The following is a 15,230-nucleotide window of genomic DNA, read 5'->3' as shown; positions in this document are numbered from 1 at the left end:
GCATGACCAAAAAAAACTGAACAATCCCCTTATTAGGGTTCCAAACGCCTATTGGCATAACCTCAAGCCGTGGTATATTCGATTGCCTCCTCTGCACGGGGAAGTTGGACATTGGATAAGGAGGACGGAAGAAGAATCGATGCCTTGGTGTCAGAACAAGCAGCCTCAGCCAGCCTCGCGGGGTCCGTAGGCATGATTGTACGGCGATAATGTGATAGTACAGGCACAGAGAATAGGAAAGGTAGGGGAGAAGATAAAATAAAGGAGTCAGACATTTCATTGTAGCATGCTACCTCAGCCCCTCTTGGTGGTCCACGTGGAGATGCGTGACAAGAGGAGAGAACAAATATATTTCTAACCAAGGCTTATGTATACTCGGGTGTGCAAGCCCCCCTGATTACAGGTAGCCACACACGTCACAGGAAGGGGTTGTGCCATAGGCGATACAGCAACGGGAGGGGAGATGATCTAGGAGTGTACACGCAATAGGAAGAGGAGGGGTTAGGGGCATATGTGTGACAAGATGGGCGATCCTAGATTCAGCATGGGCGTCCTTGAACTGGCTAGACCTATTCTGAGCTCTCCTTCGGGAAAACAATCTCAATCCTTATCAGCTGGGAGTGAGCCCCACCTGCGGTGGGACAGACAGTAGTCTGATTGCTCTGGGTGGCTGATGCCTTCAGGGGCTAACTTCTAGGCAATGTGCTTCCCAGTGTACTACAACCATTTACCACATGTTGTCAGCAGTTGTCCTAGGTCTGTCATCTATCGGGGGGGGACAAGCTGGGGGAGAACCTTTTTGTATCCCACACCTTTGAATTGGGGCACTGATGAACCTGAAAGTCCCGGGGGCTGCCCAAAGAATACAGAAATCTGCCTTGACAGACGTGCAGCCACAGTGCACCTCAGAAGCCAGGAGCGCAAGACTTGGTCTCACGGACTGGGGACATGTTATCAGGAGCACCCAGTCCCCGGAGAAGGGCATCCTGGTTGGAAAAGTAGTGAGTGAGGCAGCGAAAAAGAGGACAATCTTCATCTGTGGGGTACCATCCACCATCGAATGGGGCCAAGGGGGTGGTTGTGTCATTGAGGGGTACAATTAGACATCAGATAAGATAAAGCATGTGATTGCTCACCTCTAGGACCCCCATGACTTGAGGAACTGCTAGATCCTTGCAGAGAGAGAAAATGTATTTCCAACCAAGGCTTATATACACTCAGGGGGTGTGCAAGCCCACCTAGTTATGGGTAGCCACATACATAACAAAGTGGGCTGTACCCTAACCCTAGAGGTCCCTGAGTACATGGAGGAGTAGCCTAACACCAGTGCCCAGGCAGGTAAGTTGGGGTGGGGGGGCCAGGGGAGTGCTGCCTTCAGAGTCTAGAGAGCACTGATAACTAAAGCTGCCGGCTACATAGCAATCAGCCCTGTTCTTGTGCGAGGCAACTGTGAGGTAGCACTATGATGGGAGGCTATAGTGGGGAACAGTATTAATGATGGGAATGTGATTGGGACTCACCTCCAGCTCACAAGGGTGCAGGCTTCCCTCCACCCCCAGAAACCCAGCCTGCCAGGCTCCCTGATACCCAGGATTCCTCCGCACTCTTCCCGCGCTCTGCTCCCCACATCCAACAAGGGGAATGGACACCGTGGTCCCTCCCCACTTCAACCCCTCTGCGTTTCCCTCATCCAAATCTCCTCAGTTGTAGCTGATTGATCATCACTACTATTTATAGCAATTAGATTTGGTGCCAACGCGATGGTAGCTAGGTGGAGGTAGGGAGTTTGAAATAAACATACCAAAAAAAAAAACCCCAAACACCCCAAACTGAGAAAGTAATGTTTCGGAAAAATCAAACGCAGTGTCGAAGGGTCCTTCCTGCCTGCTACATCCAGGTTGGGCGAGTAGCCACTGCTGAATGAAGGGCTATATAAAAAGCCAGCAGCCACCTAAGGCGTAACCGTGGCCTCGCTCACCCGGAAGAAAGAATGACGGAACCGAAAGACATCGGGAACCAGCCCAGTGAGCTGCTGGACATGTCACTATCATGTGCAAACTCCAAGACCGGGACTGGGCGGTGCCGGCGCCCACTTCCCCATGTTCTGCACAGGACCCCGTGGAAAGCGCCTGGAGAGAGTAGGGGAAAGCCTCTCCTTGTGGAGTCCAGCCTGCCAAGTCACTGGCAGCCTCCTTGTGGGTGTGGCCTCAGGAATTCTCCCGGTGCTTGCTTGGATTCGCTGCTGGCTTCCCGGGGCGGCCCCTTGGGGGCCAGCAACCTGGGGCCTGGGGCCCTGCCCTGTCACTACTGACCTTGAGTCCATGTGACTCTGCGCCCAGTGGCCTGCGATCTCCCTCCACCTCCCCACTTTGCCTTTCTGCACCTGAAGCTACATGGATCTGGAAGAGGGCGCCGGCTACCGTGGATGGGACCAATGGACATGAGCTGTACCAGGCTGGGACGCCTTCTTGATATAAAATTAGTTCTTGATATGGATGAGTGTCCTGATTTTGTCTCTGGGCAACCCAGCCTAACACGATCATCTTATTATCGCTATCATTGAACCGTAACCCCCAAACCAAACCCACTGCCATCCAGTCACTTCTGACTCACAGTGACTCCAACAGGGCACGGTAGAATTGCCCCTGTGAGTTTCTGAGACTCACTCTTTACAGGAGTAGAGAGCCCTGTCTTTCCGCACCCTTGGGGCGGCCGGTGGTTTCCAACTGCTGACCTTGGGGTCAGCATGAGGAAGAAAAGTAACCAACGTTCTTGAACCGCATGGGTAAAACTCGCTGACTAGGCGCTGAACCTTCTAGGCAACCTGTAACTGAATGCTGAAACGAGAGGATGGAAGGCAGGCTGGATTTCTGAACCTCGCTCTCTCCTCCGGGAAATGGGAATGAATAAGATCCTATGTTCAGGAGCTGTCCCTGAAAACAGTAGATGTGGTTAAGACTCATGAGCCACGATGGTGTCTGTGCCAGGAGTGCACGTGCGCCCTCCAGTGGCATCATCAGTCATAACGTGTGTTACTGATCTTGTAACATCTTGAGGGGGTGGGTATATTTAGTGCGCATGCTGATAGTAACCCGTGCCCGTGTCCCACCTTCAGGAATATTGAAAAATCCGAGTAACCTACCTGTCTCCTATGGGCTCAAGGTATTGGCACCTTAGCATGGTGTTCCTAGAAGCAAAGGACCCAGGAAACCGACTTTTAAATAGTGACTTGATCAGTATAGGTGGAAGGAGCCCACGTGGTGTAGTGGTTATGCGTTGGGCTGCGATCTCCATGGTTCTCAGTTCGAAACCACCAGCAGCCCCACCCAAGAATGACTGGGCTTTCTACTTCTACTTTCTACTGTAAACAGTTACAGTCTCGGAAACCCAGAGGGGACATTGACTCCATGGCAACGGGTTTGGTTGGCAGGGTGTGAAAACATCTTAGAACAGAAAGAACGAATGTACCTGTTCCTCCTCCTGCATCAGCACCATAATCCCCCTACCGAAATTCTCCTAGTACTCGCTATACATCTACTCCTCACTTCACCCCTGTGGTAGTTACATGATCTTGTGTCAACTTGAGGGTATTAAGAGTGAAGAGGTTGAGTCTAGCCTGTAAATCAGGTCGCTGCTTGATGATGCCTCTTTGTGGGCGTGACCGTCTCATGAGGATTCTGGAAGCATCCTCTGCTTCACCTTCCTAGTGAAGAGCCACACTTAGGGAGTTGGAGGCCTGCCACTGGATCCACAAGACTTTTCACCCACCGGCCTGGGATCTTCCTGCATTTGACATCATTGCATGTGACTGCATGAGACTGAAGAGGGATCTCTGGACTAGTATTGGACTTACAGGCTAATAGCAGATTTCTGGACTTGATCTGGGCTGGGGTGTTTTCTTGATACATTCTTTGATATGAAGCTCTTTCTTTTTCGTAACTCTACAGTCTATTTTATTGGCAACTTAAAATGCGGAGCACTTTGTAAACCTAACATCTGAGAATGAGAGCCTGGGTTAAATAATAAGTTTGCTGCAGCTGAAGGCTTGCACTGCACAGAAAAACAAACACTTGCGACAACTCCCCGTGGGCGGGACACCGCAGCCCTGAGGGCCTGTGGTTAGACATGATCTGATCGATCCCGGAGGCTAACGTCTCTTTTCTTCCCCTCCCCTCAGTAACGGTGACAATTCTGGAGGAGATGGTTTTGCTGGTCTTAGGCAGCGGCTTCATGCCAAATGTCTCCTGGGAGGCAGAGACCTTGTACAGGAAGCCTTGTACACCTTGGAAATGGGCGTGGACACGCTCCCAGTGCTGTGGCCGCTGACCCAGCAGTAAGGCTTGGTTGGAGTTCGCTGCAGGTGCCTTTGTGTGATTTTGATGAGCTTGCTCGTGTGGACATGATTGGGGCCGAGGAACTTGCTTTTATCCAGTACAGGAAGCTGTATCTTTCTATTCTCACTGGGATTTTGGTAGGATACTGTTCTCAGACATCTTCCACTCTTTGTTCAAATGAGCGATGCTGCTTGAAGGTCTCAGAGGGACATGGGGGCAGTGGCATAGGCGGTCACTCAGACTAGGGTGAGAGGGATGTCCCTTGTCTAAAGCTCTGTCTTATACATAGATAAATGTCCCTGGATTTGTTTCTCTAGTCAACATGGCCTAACTCAACGACTATCTCATGTCCTGACAACTTGTATTTAAAATAATAAACAATCCAACCCGTTGGTACTTTGACAATGGACATCTGGCAGCCAGGAATGCCGAGGTGAACAAAGCACTCATTGTCCTGTGATTGGTTTTATGTGTCAACTTGGCTCAGGCATGATTCCCTGTGATGGAATGATGTCACTGGGCAGTATGAGAATGACATCACTGATGTAGTCATCGTCTATTTCATGATCCAATACACGTAATCATTCTCTTTTCACATCACGTCGTTTTCCTGGCCAGCATTCTGGTCTTTTGGAGAAAGACAAGCTCTCTACTCCCGTAGAGTTATAGTCTCAGACACCGACAGGGGCACTTCCACCCTGGCCTCTAGGGTCACTCTGAGTTGGCATCGACTCCATGACTGTGAGTTTGCTTTGTCAAACCCGCAAAGTCCAGAAGCCGTGGATGGCAGAGGAAGAAAACCCGGGTGTGTCCCAGTCGCCGACATCGACAGAGTAGTGGTGTCTAAGGTGGGACCCTGAGAGACAAGGCAGGCCCATGGAGTTCTAAATCCTTCAGGTTTTTACCTGTATTTCCACCAAACAAATGACCCCAAACCTTAAAGGTCGAACACAACAGGAACTTAGCATTCCACAGTCTTTGCTGGTAAGGGAATGTGGGATACGGGCCAGGTCTTTCGGAGGTCACTGTTAGGTGCCTTTGTGTTGTCTAAATGTTTGCCTGGGGCAAGGCAGGGGGACCTTGATGGCCAAGTGAGTGAGGTGTTGGGCTGCGGGCCAAAAGGTTAGTGGTTTGAGCTCACCAGCTAGCTGCTCCTTAGAAGATGAGGTTGTCTATTCCTGGAAGGGCTGATCGTCCTGGACACGCTGGGTGTAGTTCTGCGCTGTCCTATAGGGTCGCTAAGCATCCAAGTTACCTGTGGGGCTTAGGGAGCACCCTGGCCCCAAACCACTGCTGGCCTGAGGCCTCAGATGATTGTCATGCGCTGCTTGCCCAGTGGAGATGGCCACAGTCCAGGGGACAGAGATGGAAAGGGCCATACTCTCTGTGGCCCCACCTCAGAGGTCAGCCTCGGCAAGCCCAGGACATCCCACTTGGTCACACCACACAGTCTACTGTTGTGGATGGCCAGTTGAGTTTTTACCGTCCTAAGCCAACAGGAGGTACAGGTGGGGAGTGTGGGTGGTGGGTGGGGCTTTGGGGCTGGACTTAAGGGACACTTGAGGTTGGGTTTGGACACACTAGGTGGGTGATGGGTGGGGGTTGGACACAGTGGCTTGTAGGGGTTGGCCAGGGAGGTGTGGCTGGGGCTTGAAGATGTGAGGTGGGTGATGGGTGGGGTTTGGGTACAACAGTGGGGTGGTGGGTGGGGCTAATGGACGTGGCTGGCTTCCGTGTGGGTTCTGCGTAGAAAACTCAGTGCAGGGGCCATGGATCACGTAGGTCCTGGGCTGGCTGCACCCCTTCCTCAACCCTTTACCCGGCCCTCCCCTCCCTTGTTCCTAGTGCTAGCTCTTCAGCCCAGGGTCACCGAGCAGCTGCAGTGGGCAGGCAGACAGAGAAAGACCCATCACAGGTGTGCACGTGCAGGTGAGCCAGTCTCCTGGTCAACCGGAAATCAAACAAGTCCGGACCGTAGTTGTCCCGTGCGTCCCGGCTGGGGCGACCCCGTGTGCGTCCCTGCTCCACTGCGTTCGCTTCCCCGCGAGCCCCGGTGCGTCCACGCCGGGCAGTTCATCCACAGGTTGGTAGTTGGAAGGCGAGAGCTGCCGCTGGGTTGCTAAAGAGCGCTTCCATAAACATTTACAGTTGTCCCAGCCCTAGGGCCGCTCCCAGTCACGCTCCAGCCTCGGAGGCCGTGCTTTAGCCCTTGTTCCAGGAGCCGTGGCCGAGGGGCTTGGGCGCACACCAAGTCCACAAGGCGAGCGGCTCGAATGTTTCCCAGCCGCGACGCGGCCAGCCACGAAATGACAGCCCCACCCTGACCTGCCCCTTCTGGATTAGGATCAGCTCCGCCCCGACCCTCACCGCCAGGAGTGGATTCGGACTCACAGCGGCTGCAGGACGGGGTAGAGCCGCCCCTGTGCATTTCCGAGACGGTAACTCCCGATGGGGAGCAGACAGCCTCCTCTCTCCCTTGGAGGCGGTGGCTGGCTTTCGAACTGCTGACCTTGGCAGCCCAGTGCCAAAGGCGCCTCACCACCCCGATGGCAAGGAGCACTCTTTAGGGGGCAGCGTCTCGGGCCTTTCTCCCCAGGGCCTCACTGTGGGGCCCCCCAACCTACCTTCCTATTAACCGGCGAGGGATGAGCATGGGGCTCCTGGATGCACCGTGTGCCTCAAAGCCCACGGGGTCATCCCGGACGCTCAGCGAGACAGTGGGGTGTCCCAGACATTCGCTCTTCACAGGAGCGGACAGCCCCTTCTTGTGTCCTCGGAGGCGGGGGGGGGGGGGGGGGGGGGCGGATTTGGCTGGTAGACTTAACAGCAAACCCCATCTGGACTGGACAGGGCACTGCAGGCTCTCAGGGAGGAATACTGCGGGCCCTCAAGGTAGAGGAGGAGGAGGATGAGCCAGCCCCGAGACGGGACTAGGGCCGGTGACCCCCTTTGGAGCAGGCATCGGTGTCCAGGGAAAGCTGTCTCTGCCATCTCACGCCCTGCCTGCAGCAGCAGACAGCAAAGGGGAGACTGCAGTAATTGGAATTGGCTGCTGTAAATAAACAAACCGTAAAATCTGCGAAGTCCTGTTCACAGACCTGTAAAACAACGTTCAGTTCCGTACACACCTGGGGGTGATGGAGCTGGAGCAAACACCTCCACCCTCCTCGCCCTGCGGCTTCTCCAGGTTCCCCTGGCATCACTAACACAAACTGTGGTTAGGGGGCAGGTGTGGAGCTGCCCTAGGGGGATTAAAGATTTGTTGTTGGTGCCTATCTGTTGCCACCCTCTGCACCACAGAACGAAACCCTGCCCAGTCCTGCGCAGTCCTCACAATTGTTTCTTGCCTGAGCCCACTGCCGCAGCCACTGGGTCCACCCATCTCGTAGGAGGCCTGCCTCTTTTTGGCTGCCCCTCCGCTTTACCAAGCACGACACACCACCACCACCACCCCCTCTCCCCGCTTCTCTGCCACCTCAGAGTGGTGGTCTTCACATTGTCATCTTGTAAGACTTTCAGGATCAAGAGGTCCCTTGTCCAGGCACAGAAGCAGTGGATTCGAAGACATTAACGAAGAACCGAGCAGGGTCTGTAAAATTTTAAGACTTTTGCCACTGGTATTGGCAAATAATCGGGTTTCTTCCTTGTTTTTTTTTTTTTTTTAACGCTTCCTTGTCGAGAGTTTAACAATAAATAACCCAAGGCCCTTGGTTTGAAAACAAAACAACACGTCCTTCACCAGGGACTGGGCTCTCCTGACAGTGTGTCCAAAGTACATAAGAGCAAGCCTTGCCACCCGTACGTCTAAGGAGCACTCTGGCCTTACTTCGTCCAAGACAGATGTTTGTCCTTTTAGCAGTCCATGGGACTTCCAATATTCGTCTCTGGCACCACAATTGGAAGGAATCTGTCCTTCCTTGGTCTTTCTTATCCAGTGTGAAACTTCCACATGCACATGCGGCAATGGGGAATACCGTGGTTTGGCTCAGGCGCACCTCAGTCCTCAAACTAACATCTTTGCTCGTCAATGCTCTTTTAAAGAGGTCTTCTGCAGTGGATTTGCCTAATGCTGTATGTCTTTTGAGTTCTTGACTGCTGCTTCCCTGAGCGTTGATTGTGGATTCAAGCAAGACGAAATCTTTGACAAACTTGAATGTCGTCTCCATCTCTCACGATGCTGTCCATGGGTCAAGTTATGAGGGTTGGATCTTCCTTATGTTGAGGTGTAACACATAATGGAAGGCTACAATCCTCCATCTTCATCAGCAAGTGCTTCAAGTCCTCCCTTTCACGAAGCAAGGCTGTGTCATCTGTCTGCTGCGGGCTGCTCACAAGCTCTCCCCCAATTCTGATGCTGGACTCTTTTTCAGAGAACCCAGCTTCTCCGATGATGTGCTCGGTGTACAGACTGAATAAGTGCAGCAAGAGGATAGGACCCTGACACACACCTTTCCTGATCTTAAACTACGCAGTAGTCCTTTGTTCTGCTCGCACAACTGCCTCTTGGTCCAGATGTAAGTTCTGAATGAGGGCAATGAAGTGTCCCAGAATTCCCACTCTTCTCAGTGTTACCCACAGTTTATTATGGTCCACACAGTCCAACGCCTTTGCATTGTCAAGAAACACAAGGAAACATCTTCCTGGTATTCTCTGCTTTGAGCCAAGATCCATCTGACACCAACAATGATATCCCTTGTTCCACATCCTCGTCTGAGTCCGGCCTGAGCTGGCAGCTCCATGCCAATGTGCTGCTACATCCGCTGTTGGGTGACCTTACAGGAAACCTTACTTGCGTGTGATGTCAATGCGATGGTTCTATAGTTGGAGCATTCTTTGGGGCCACCTGTTTTTGAAATGGGCACCAATATGGATCTCTTCCAGTCAGTTAGCCAAGTAGCTGTCTTCCAAATGTCCTGGCCTAGAGGAGTGAGTGCTTCCAGTGCTCCTTCAGCTTTCTGAAACATCCAATGGGGATTCCACTAATGCCTGGTGGGTAAAAAAATCCAAGATCAGAGGAGGGAATTGCATTGGAACTTCACATCTGAATCCTTGGCTTGCAGAAAGGCGCCCTGGTGGCATAGTGGTTATGCTAGATCTCTCTCTCTCTCTCTCATGGGAGAGAGATACCTTGGACCTTGGCTTCATGTGAGAAAGAATTCACGCCAAAGCCTGGTTTGTGATCCAAGTGAGTTTTACGAAAGTTAGAAGCAGTTTCAGGTTTTACAGTAAATGGAACACGAGCCAGAGTTGGTGGCACGTTTGTGGGACCTCCGTCTGGTTGCTCCTGGGGTGACAGCTTGGCTGTGCTACATTGTTTAGCAGCTGCTGGGAGAGAACCCAGAGCAAAGCCTTTGGCTTTTTCAGGGACACCCCCCCACATACACACACACCATTGGGAAGCATGGTCGCAATACTGGTCGACCCTATAGGCTGAATCAAATTCACCTGGGCAAATGGGCCAATCCAGGTATAATGCCCACCCCTTCCTGGCCAGGGGCTCAAACCTCACATTTGCCCACCGAAGAGATGTGGACCCAAATCGTTGGGGTACTCGGCGACGAGATCTCTAGCTGCGTCCTGCTGGCGAAAGGGGCAGGAAGTGGGGCTTTGGGTCCACACCCTTCCTACTCTGTGTGAAGGGGTTGTCCGTCCGCTCAGGGCCCAGGTTGGATAAGGTTGAGGTGATCCAAGAGCTGGTGGTCCTGGAGGTGGCACACTTGGTTTCGAGACATTGGTACCCTGGGAACTTCTGGAAGAAACAATACAGGTGGACAGTTTAGGTGAGGCAGGGCTAAGGTTATGAGATGGCAGTGCCCTTGGAGGTGGGTTTAGTGTCACAATCAATCAATCAGGATGGACAGGCATGGGTGTTTGTTCACTATAGACCCAGGAACAGGGTACACGAATTCACTAGCTTAAAGACTGTGCTGGACCTGAGGTAGGCTTCCTGTGGAACCCTTCTCTGTCCTGGGGTGGCAGAGAAACACCCCCACCCCCAACAGCTCTCAGGGGTGCTTGTCTGTGCGCTCCGCTTCTGAGCAGTCTGGGTGCAACAGCTTCCACAGTTTCGCCTGTGACTGGTGCCCAGGGTCCAGGGAAGAGGTGAGGACAGGCCAGGCAGCCCAGTTTCTAGGAGGACCTCCGCTGATCTTGCCGACTGATTGCTCACCTGAGGTCCCAGACCTGCTACAGCTCTCCTGCTGCATTGCCGGCGGGCAGGGCCAGTCTTCAATGAGCAGATGCTCACCTGGCCTGTGGGTGTCCTCCCTTCTGCCTGCCACAGGACAAGGGGCACCCTGGTGGCGAGCTTGCTTGCCGGGGTGGCATGACCCTCAGAGGGGCCTGTTCCAGCTAGGGCAGTTCTATGCCCAGTGGCCTGGTTGCCAACACACATAGCACTTGGCACTTTGGTCACAGGTCTGGGAAACCTGGGAGGCAGTTGACAGGCAGCAAGTGCGGCCTGACGTCCTGCCTTCTCTCCTCCTGACTTGCACCTCCTGTTCCCTCTTCCCTGTGTCTCTGACTGCCGATCCCCATCTAGAAAACACAACAAAGAAAGTTACTGGGAGCTTGATGTCTCAAGGTCAGCGATGCAGTTTCAGCGCGCACCTCGATGGTGCCATGAAACTGGGGCCAGTTTGAGGGAGAGGTTGGGGACCCCAGACTTTGCTGGCAAACTGGGCCCGAGTGTTCTCTAGACAGCAAGCGTTGGCCTCCGGCTTGGGTGACCTTACAGGGCCGATGGAGGGCACGAGTAATTCACCAACCTCCGAAGGCGAGACCGCTGCTTGGAGTGGCCTCCCAATAGCCTCCAAAGGCACCTGCTGGCAGGAGGGGGCTCTCGGACCTATGACAGGGAATGATTGGTCAGTAGTTCAGGGAACATTTTCGGGAAATTGGAATCTTAGCTGGACCCAACAATGCTCATGTTGCAGCGGAGCTGTATTAAGAACTGGCCCAAAAGGTGCTGAAAGCAGTATTGCTAAATGGCCTTTGGAGACGAAAATTGGCAGTTACCCAGGGGCTGGCTCCTGAATGCCTTTGGCCTGGGCCTGGGCACCGGGAAACCAGCCGGTAAGAAAAGGACAAACCCCGCGCTGGCAGAACACTTAAGCAGCTTGTTTGTAAAACCAGAAGTAAGTTAAAGGGAATGGAGTGGGGTAAAGGGAAGTGTTTGGCTCCAGCACTAGGCGGGGCTCACTTCCCGGGTCCAAACAACCAGTGGGGCACCGTCTCACGCCCACGTGTTTGGAATGGTGGATGGCATCTTGCCATCATCACGTACTCAGGTTTCCTACAGCAAAATGGCACATGCAGCGGGCAGTGCCATCTTGTCGGGGAGAGGGGCAGGGAAAACGGTGGCCTCTACACGCAGTTTAGTTGACTGGCGGGGGCAAGCCTCTGAATCCAGAGTCCTGCAGAGACCAACTGGGTTCACAAGTACACTGGCGGCTGTCTAGCTGGCTGGGATGCCAAGCAGACCACTGAAAATCAAAGAGGCACAGAGTTCCTGTCCCATCCCAGGAATCCAGGCTGAGGAGTGCATGCAGGCCCTTGGAAACAGAGAAAGGCAGACCCGCCTCTCCTAAAAATAGGGAGCAGAGATAGAAATACAGACACAAGGGATGGGGCCTCCACAATACTTTATGAGCAGTGACTTACATGACAGGATAAATCAAGGCTGGCATCCTTTCCAAATTGTGCACAGTACAGGTTTTAAAGTCCAGCTGCCGTTTCCCCAACCTTATATATCTGAGTCATGGCACCATATGCTAGGTATCTCTCTTGTGGAAGAGACACACCTTGGCCCTTCACGCTCAAGCCTGGTTTGTGATCCAAGTGAGTTTGATGAAAGTTAGAAGCAGTTTCAGGTTTTACAGTAACTGGAACACCAGCCAGAGAGGGTCTGTGGCATAGTTGTGGGACCGCAGCCTGGCCTTGCTGCATTGTGTAGCAGCTGCTGGGGTTGAGAGCGCCAGAGCAAAACCTCTGGCTTTTCAGGCCTCTTCCCACCATCACCCCCACCCCCCCGTTGCCTGGAGGCATGGTGGACAGTACTGGTCAACCCCATTGGCTGATCAAATTCACCTGGCCTAGATGGGCCAGTCCAGGTGTAATGCCCACCTAGCTGTACCACCCCTTCCTGGCTGGGAGCTTGAACCTGACAGGTACATGTTGGGGTGCTATCCTCAAGGTCATTAGTTCGAAACTACCAGCCACTCCTTGGGAGGAAGTTGAGGCTTTCTCCTCCCGTGAACAGTGACAGTCTTGGAAACACACGGGGGCAGGTCTACCCAGCCCTGTCGGGTCGCTCCGAGTCAGCATGGATTCCATGGTGGTTTGTTTTGCAGGACATGAGAGAAGACAGTGAAAGCCCAGTCCGTTTGCCGAGTGCCGACGGGGATTAGCCTCCACTGCATTCCTCGGACCACTGACCGGGATGTGAACAGTCTTACCCTCAGACAGTGAATTAATGCAGAGTTCACGTTAAGTTTTAATAACTTATCATTTCTTTTCCCTTTTGATGTTTTCCATTAGTTCTCATTAATAATACTTTCGGCTTTCTTTTGGATTGAGGCTTTTTTCTGTTTTTTGGCTTTTTTGTGTATTTCGTTCTATATATTAAATCCAAACCAAAGAAAAAAAAAAACAACACAAAACAAACTCACTGCCATCAAGTCAATGATTCCTCTTCTTGGGAGCAGACCCCGCCTCCGTTCTCCGTGTGGGAACCACTAACCTCGCCTGACCCACAGCACCACCACGCACCCTTAAGGGGCCACTGAACTATGCCACACAGGAAGTACGGGGGGGGGGGGCGTAGGGTAGGGAATCATCAGTGGTAGTGAGTGTGGTTTGGGGGCCAGATCTGAAATGTGGGCTTCAAAGTGGGGGCACAGGCAGCCACGCCCCTCACCCTTCAGCAGCCTGACCCCCTCCGTGCCCCCTGGGAGGGTCAGGTATGCAGTGGGTGGTGGTCCTTGTCTTGTCTCTCCAGCTGGATAGAGGAAGAACCTGCCCTGGAGGCCCTGTGCTTTCAAGCAGCACACAGAGAGAACCATTAATTAGGGTTTTGAGTGATAATTATGGTGGAGGCAGCATGCTTGGGTGGGAGGGAGGGAGGCTGCTGCCAGAGGAATTACCCCTCTAGGGCCTGGGGGGGCGTACGGGGGAGGAGCCACTTTCCTGGCACTCTGCTGACCCTAGCACCCAGGCAGTGCCCCCCACCCGAGGTCAGAGCTGGGGGTCCCCAGGGATGGCTGGTGGGGTGGAGGCCGGGGCAGGTGGGGCCATCCAGGAAAGAGAGTGGCAGTCTGAGGGAGGTGGAGGTGGTCCACCCATGGCTTTCTTGGTTGGGGTGACCCCGGAAGGCTTCCTGGAGGAGGTGACATGGACCCCGAGAGGTAGCTGTCATTACCGAGGCCAGGAGGGCCTTTGCCCAGAGTTTAGAGTTACTGGGAGGCTCCTTTCACAGAGCCTCGAGACTCTGAAGATGGAGCAGGACCTGACGGGGCTTCCCTCTGTTGCAGGAGGGGCACTGAGCCCCGCGGTCTCCAGGGCGCCTGGCAGTGACAACAGGCTGAAGCTGAGGGAGCCCTGCAGGTTATGTGCTGCGCTGCCAGTCGAGGGGCCGGGTGCACACCCACCAGCCGCTCATGGAGAGGGAAAACAGGAATACATACTCGAGTCAGACCCCTAGCCACCCCCCAGGACGGGGTAGAGCAGTCCCTATGGGTTTCCTAGGCTGTGACTAATTTTAAAATTATATAATAGTTTTGACTCAGTCTTGCACCATCCAATAGATCTTCTCACAGTCAATTCTGCTATTCAATCCCATCCAGTGAGGTGATAGCATCATCCATGCTGTCAGCTCCCTCTTCTCTTCCCTCCTGCCTTCCCACACCCTCAGGGAACCATTACTCCTGGCACGATCTCTGAGGCTTGCCTTTCCTGTACTGAATGCTCTTAAATATACAAAGGAACACATGCAAATCTAACCACTCATGAGGCAGAACAAGTGCAAGCCTCAATAGTAAGAGGGGGAATAGTTTTGCACTACAGCAGCAGGTCTCAACCTGTGGGTTGCGACCTCTTTTGGGGTCGAACGACCCTTTCACAGGGGCCGCTTGATTCGTAGCAGTAGCAAAATGACTGATGAAGTAGCAACGAAAATCATTTTATGGTTGGGGGAGTCACCACCACATGGGGAACTGTATGAAAGGGTCACGGCGTGAGGAAGGTCGAGAACCACTGAACTAGAGGGTCCACACACGACTATACCCTGAGTTTATCATCCATTCCTGTGGCCCCTCTGAGAGGGACGACCCAACTATCTTGTGTGTGGGTTTGGGGTCTCTACTACAGCCACGCCCCCTCATCAATTTGGTTGTGTTTTCCGACTTCTGATACCTCTTCCTGCAGATTTTAACTCTTTAGCTCCCTGGAAAAACAAAAATAAACAAACACAATTCACGGCTGTGGAGTCAATTCTGAACTTGTGGCTAGCAACAGCCTAACTCGAAATCCCCAGAACTGCCTCGCTGCCACCACGTGGCTCCCGACTCACCGTCATAGTGACAGTGACCATGCGGGACGGGGTTGACCTGCCCCTGTGGGTTTGGTAGACTGAAAATCTCTATGGGAGTAGAAATCCCCAACTCTCCCTCAGAGTGGCTGGTGGTTTCAAATCTCCGACCTCGTGGTCTGGGGTACAGCGAGACAACCATTGTGCCACCAAGACTCCTTCGAAGAAAGCCACCCTCACTGCCATCGATTCCAGGCCAAGTCATAGCGACCCTATAGGACAGGGTAGACCTGCCCCTGGAGGTTCTGTCAGATTCCTCGGGTGGGAAGTACCTCGACATTCACGTTGAAGCCTGGTTTATGAGCCAAGTG

At 53.2% G+C, this 15,230-nt stretch overlaps 1 protein-coding gene across 3 annotated transcripts in view; it reads left to right on the top strand.

Moving 5' to 3' along the window:
• The window catches only part of ZNF444 (zinc finger protein 444), a 69,495-nt gene that overhangs the window by 1,950 nt on the left and 52,315 nt on the right, over positions 1–15,230 (top strand). The window lies entirely within an intron of this gene.

Source organism: Tenrec ecaudatus, chromosome 18 (assembly GCF_050624435.1).
Source record: "Tenrec ecaudatus isolate mTenEca1 chromosome 18, mTenEca1.hap1, whole genome shotgun sequence".
Taxonomy (NCBI): domain Eukaryota; kingdom Metazoa; phylum Chordata; class Mammalia; order Afrosoricida; family Tenrecidae; genus Tenrec; species Tenrec ecaudatus.
This window is presented reverse-complemented; position numbering and strand designations above follow the sequence as displayed.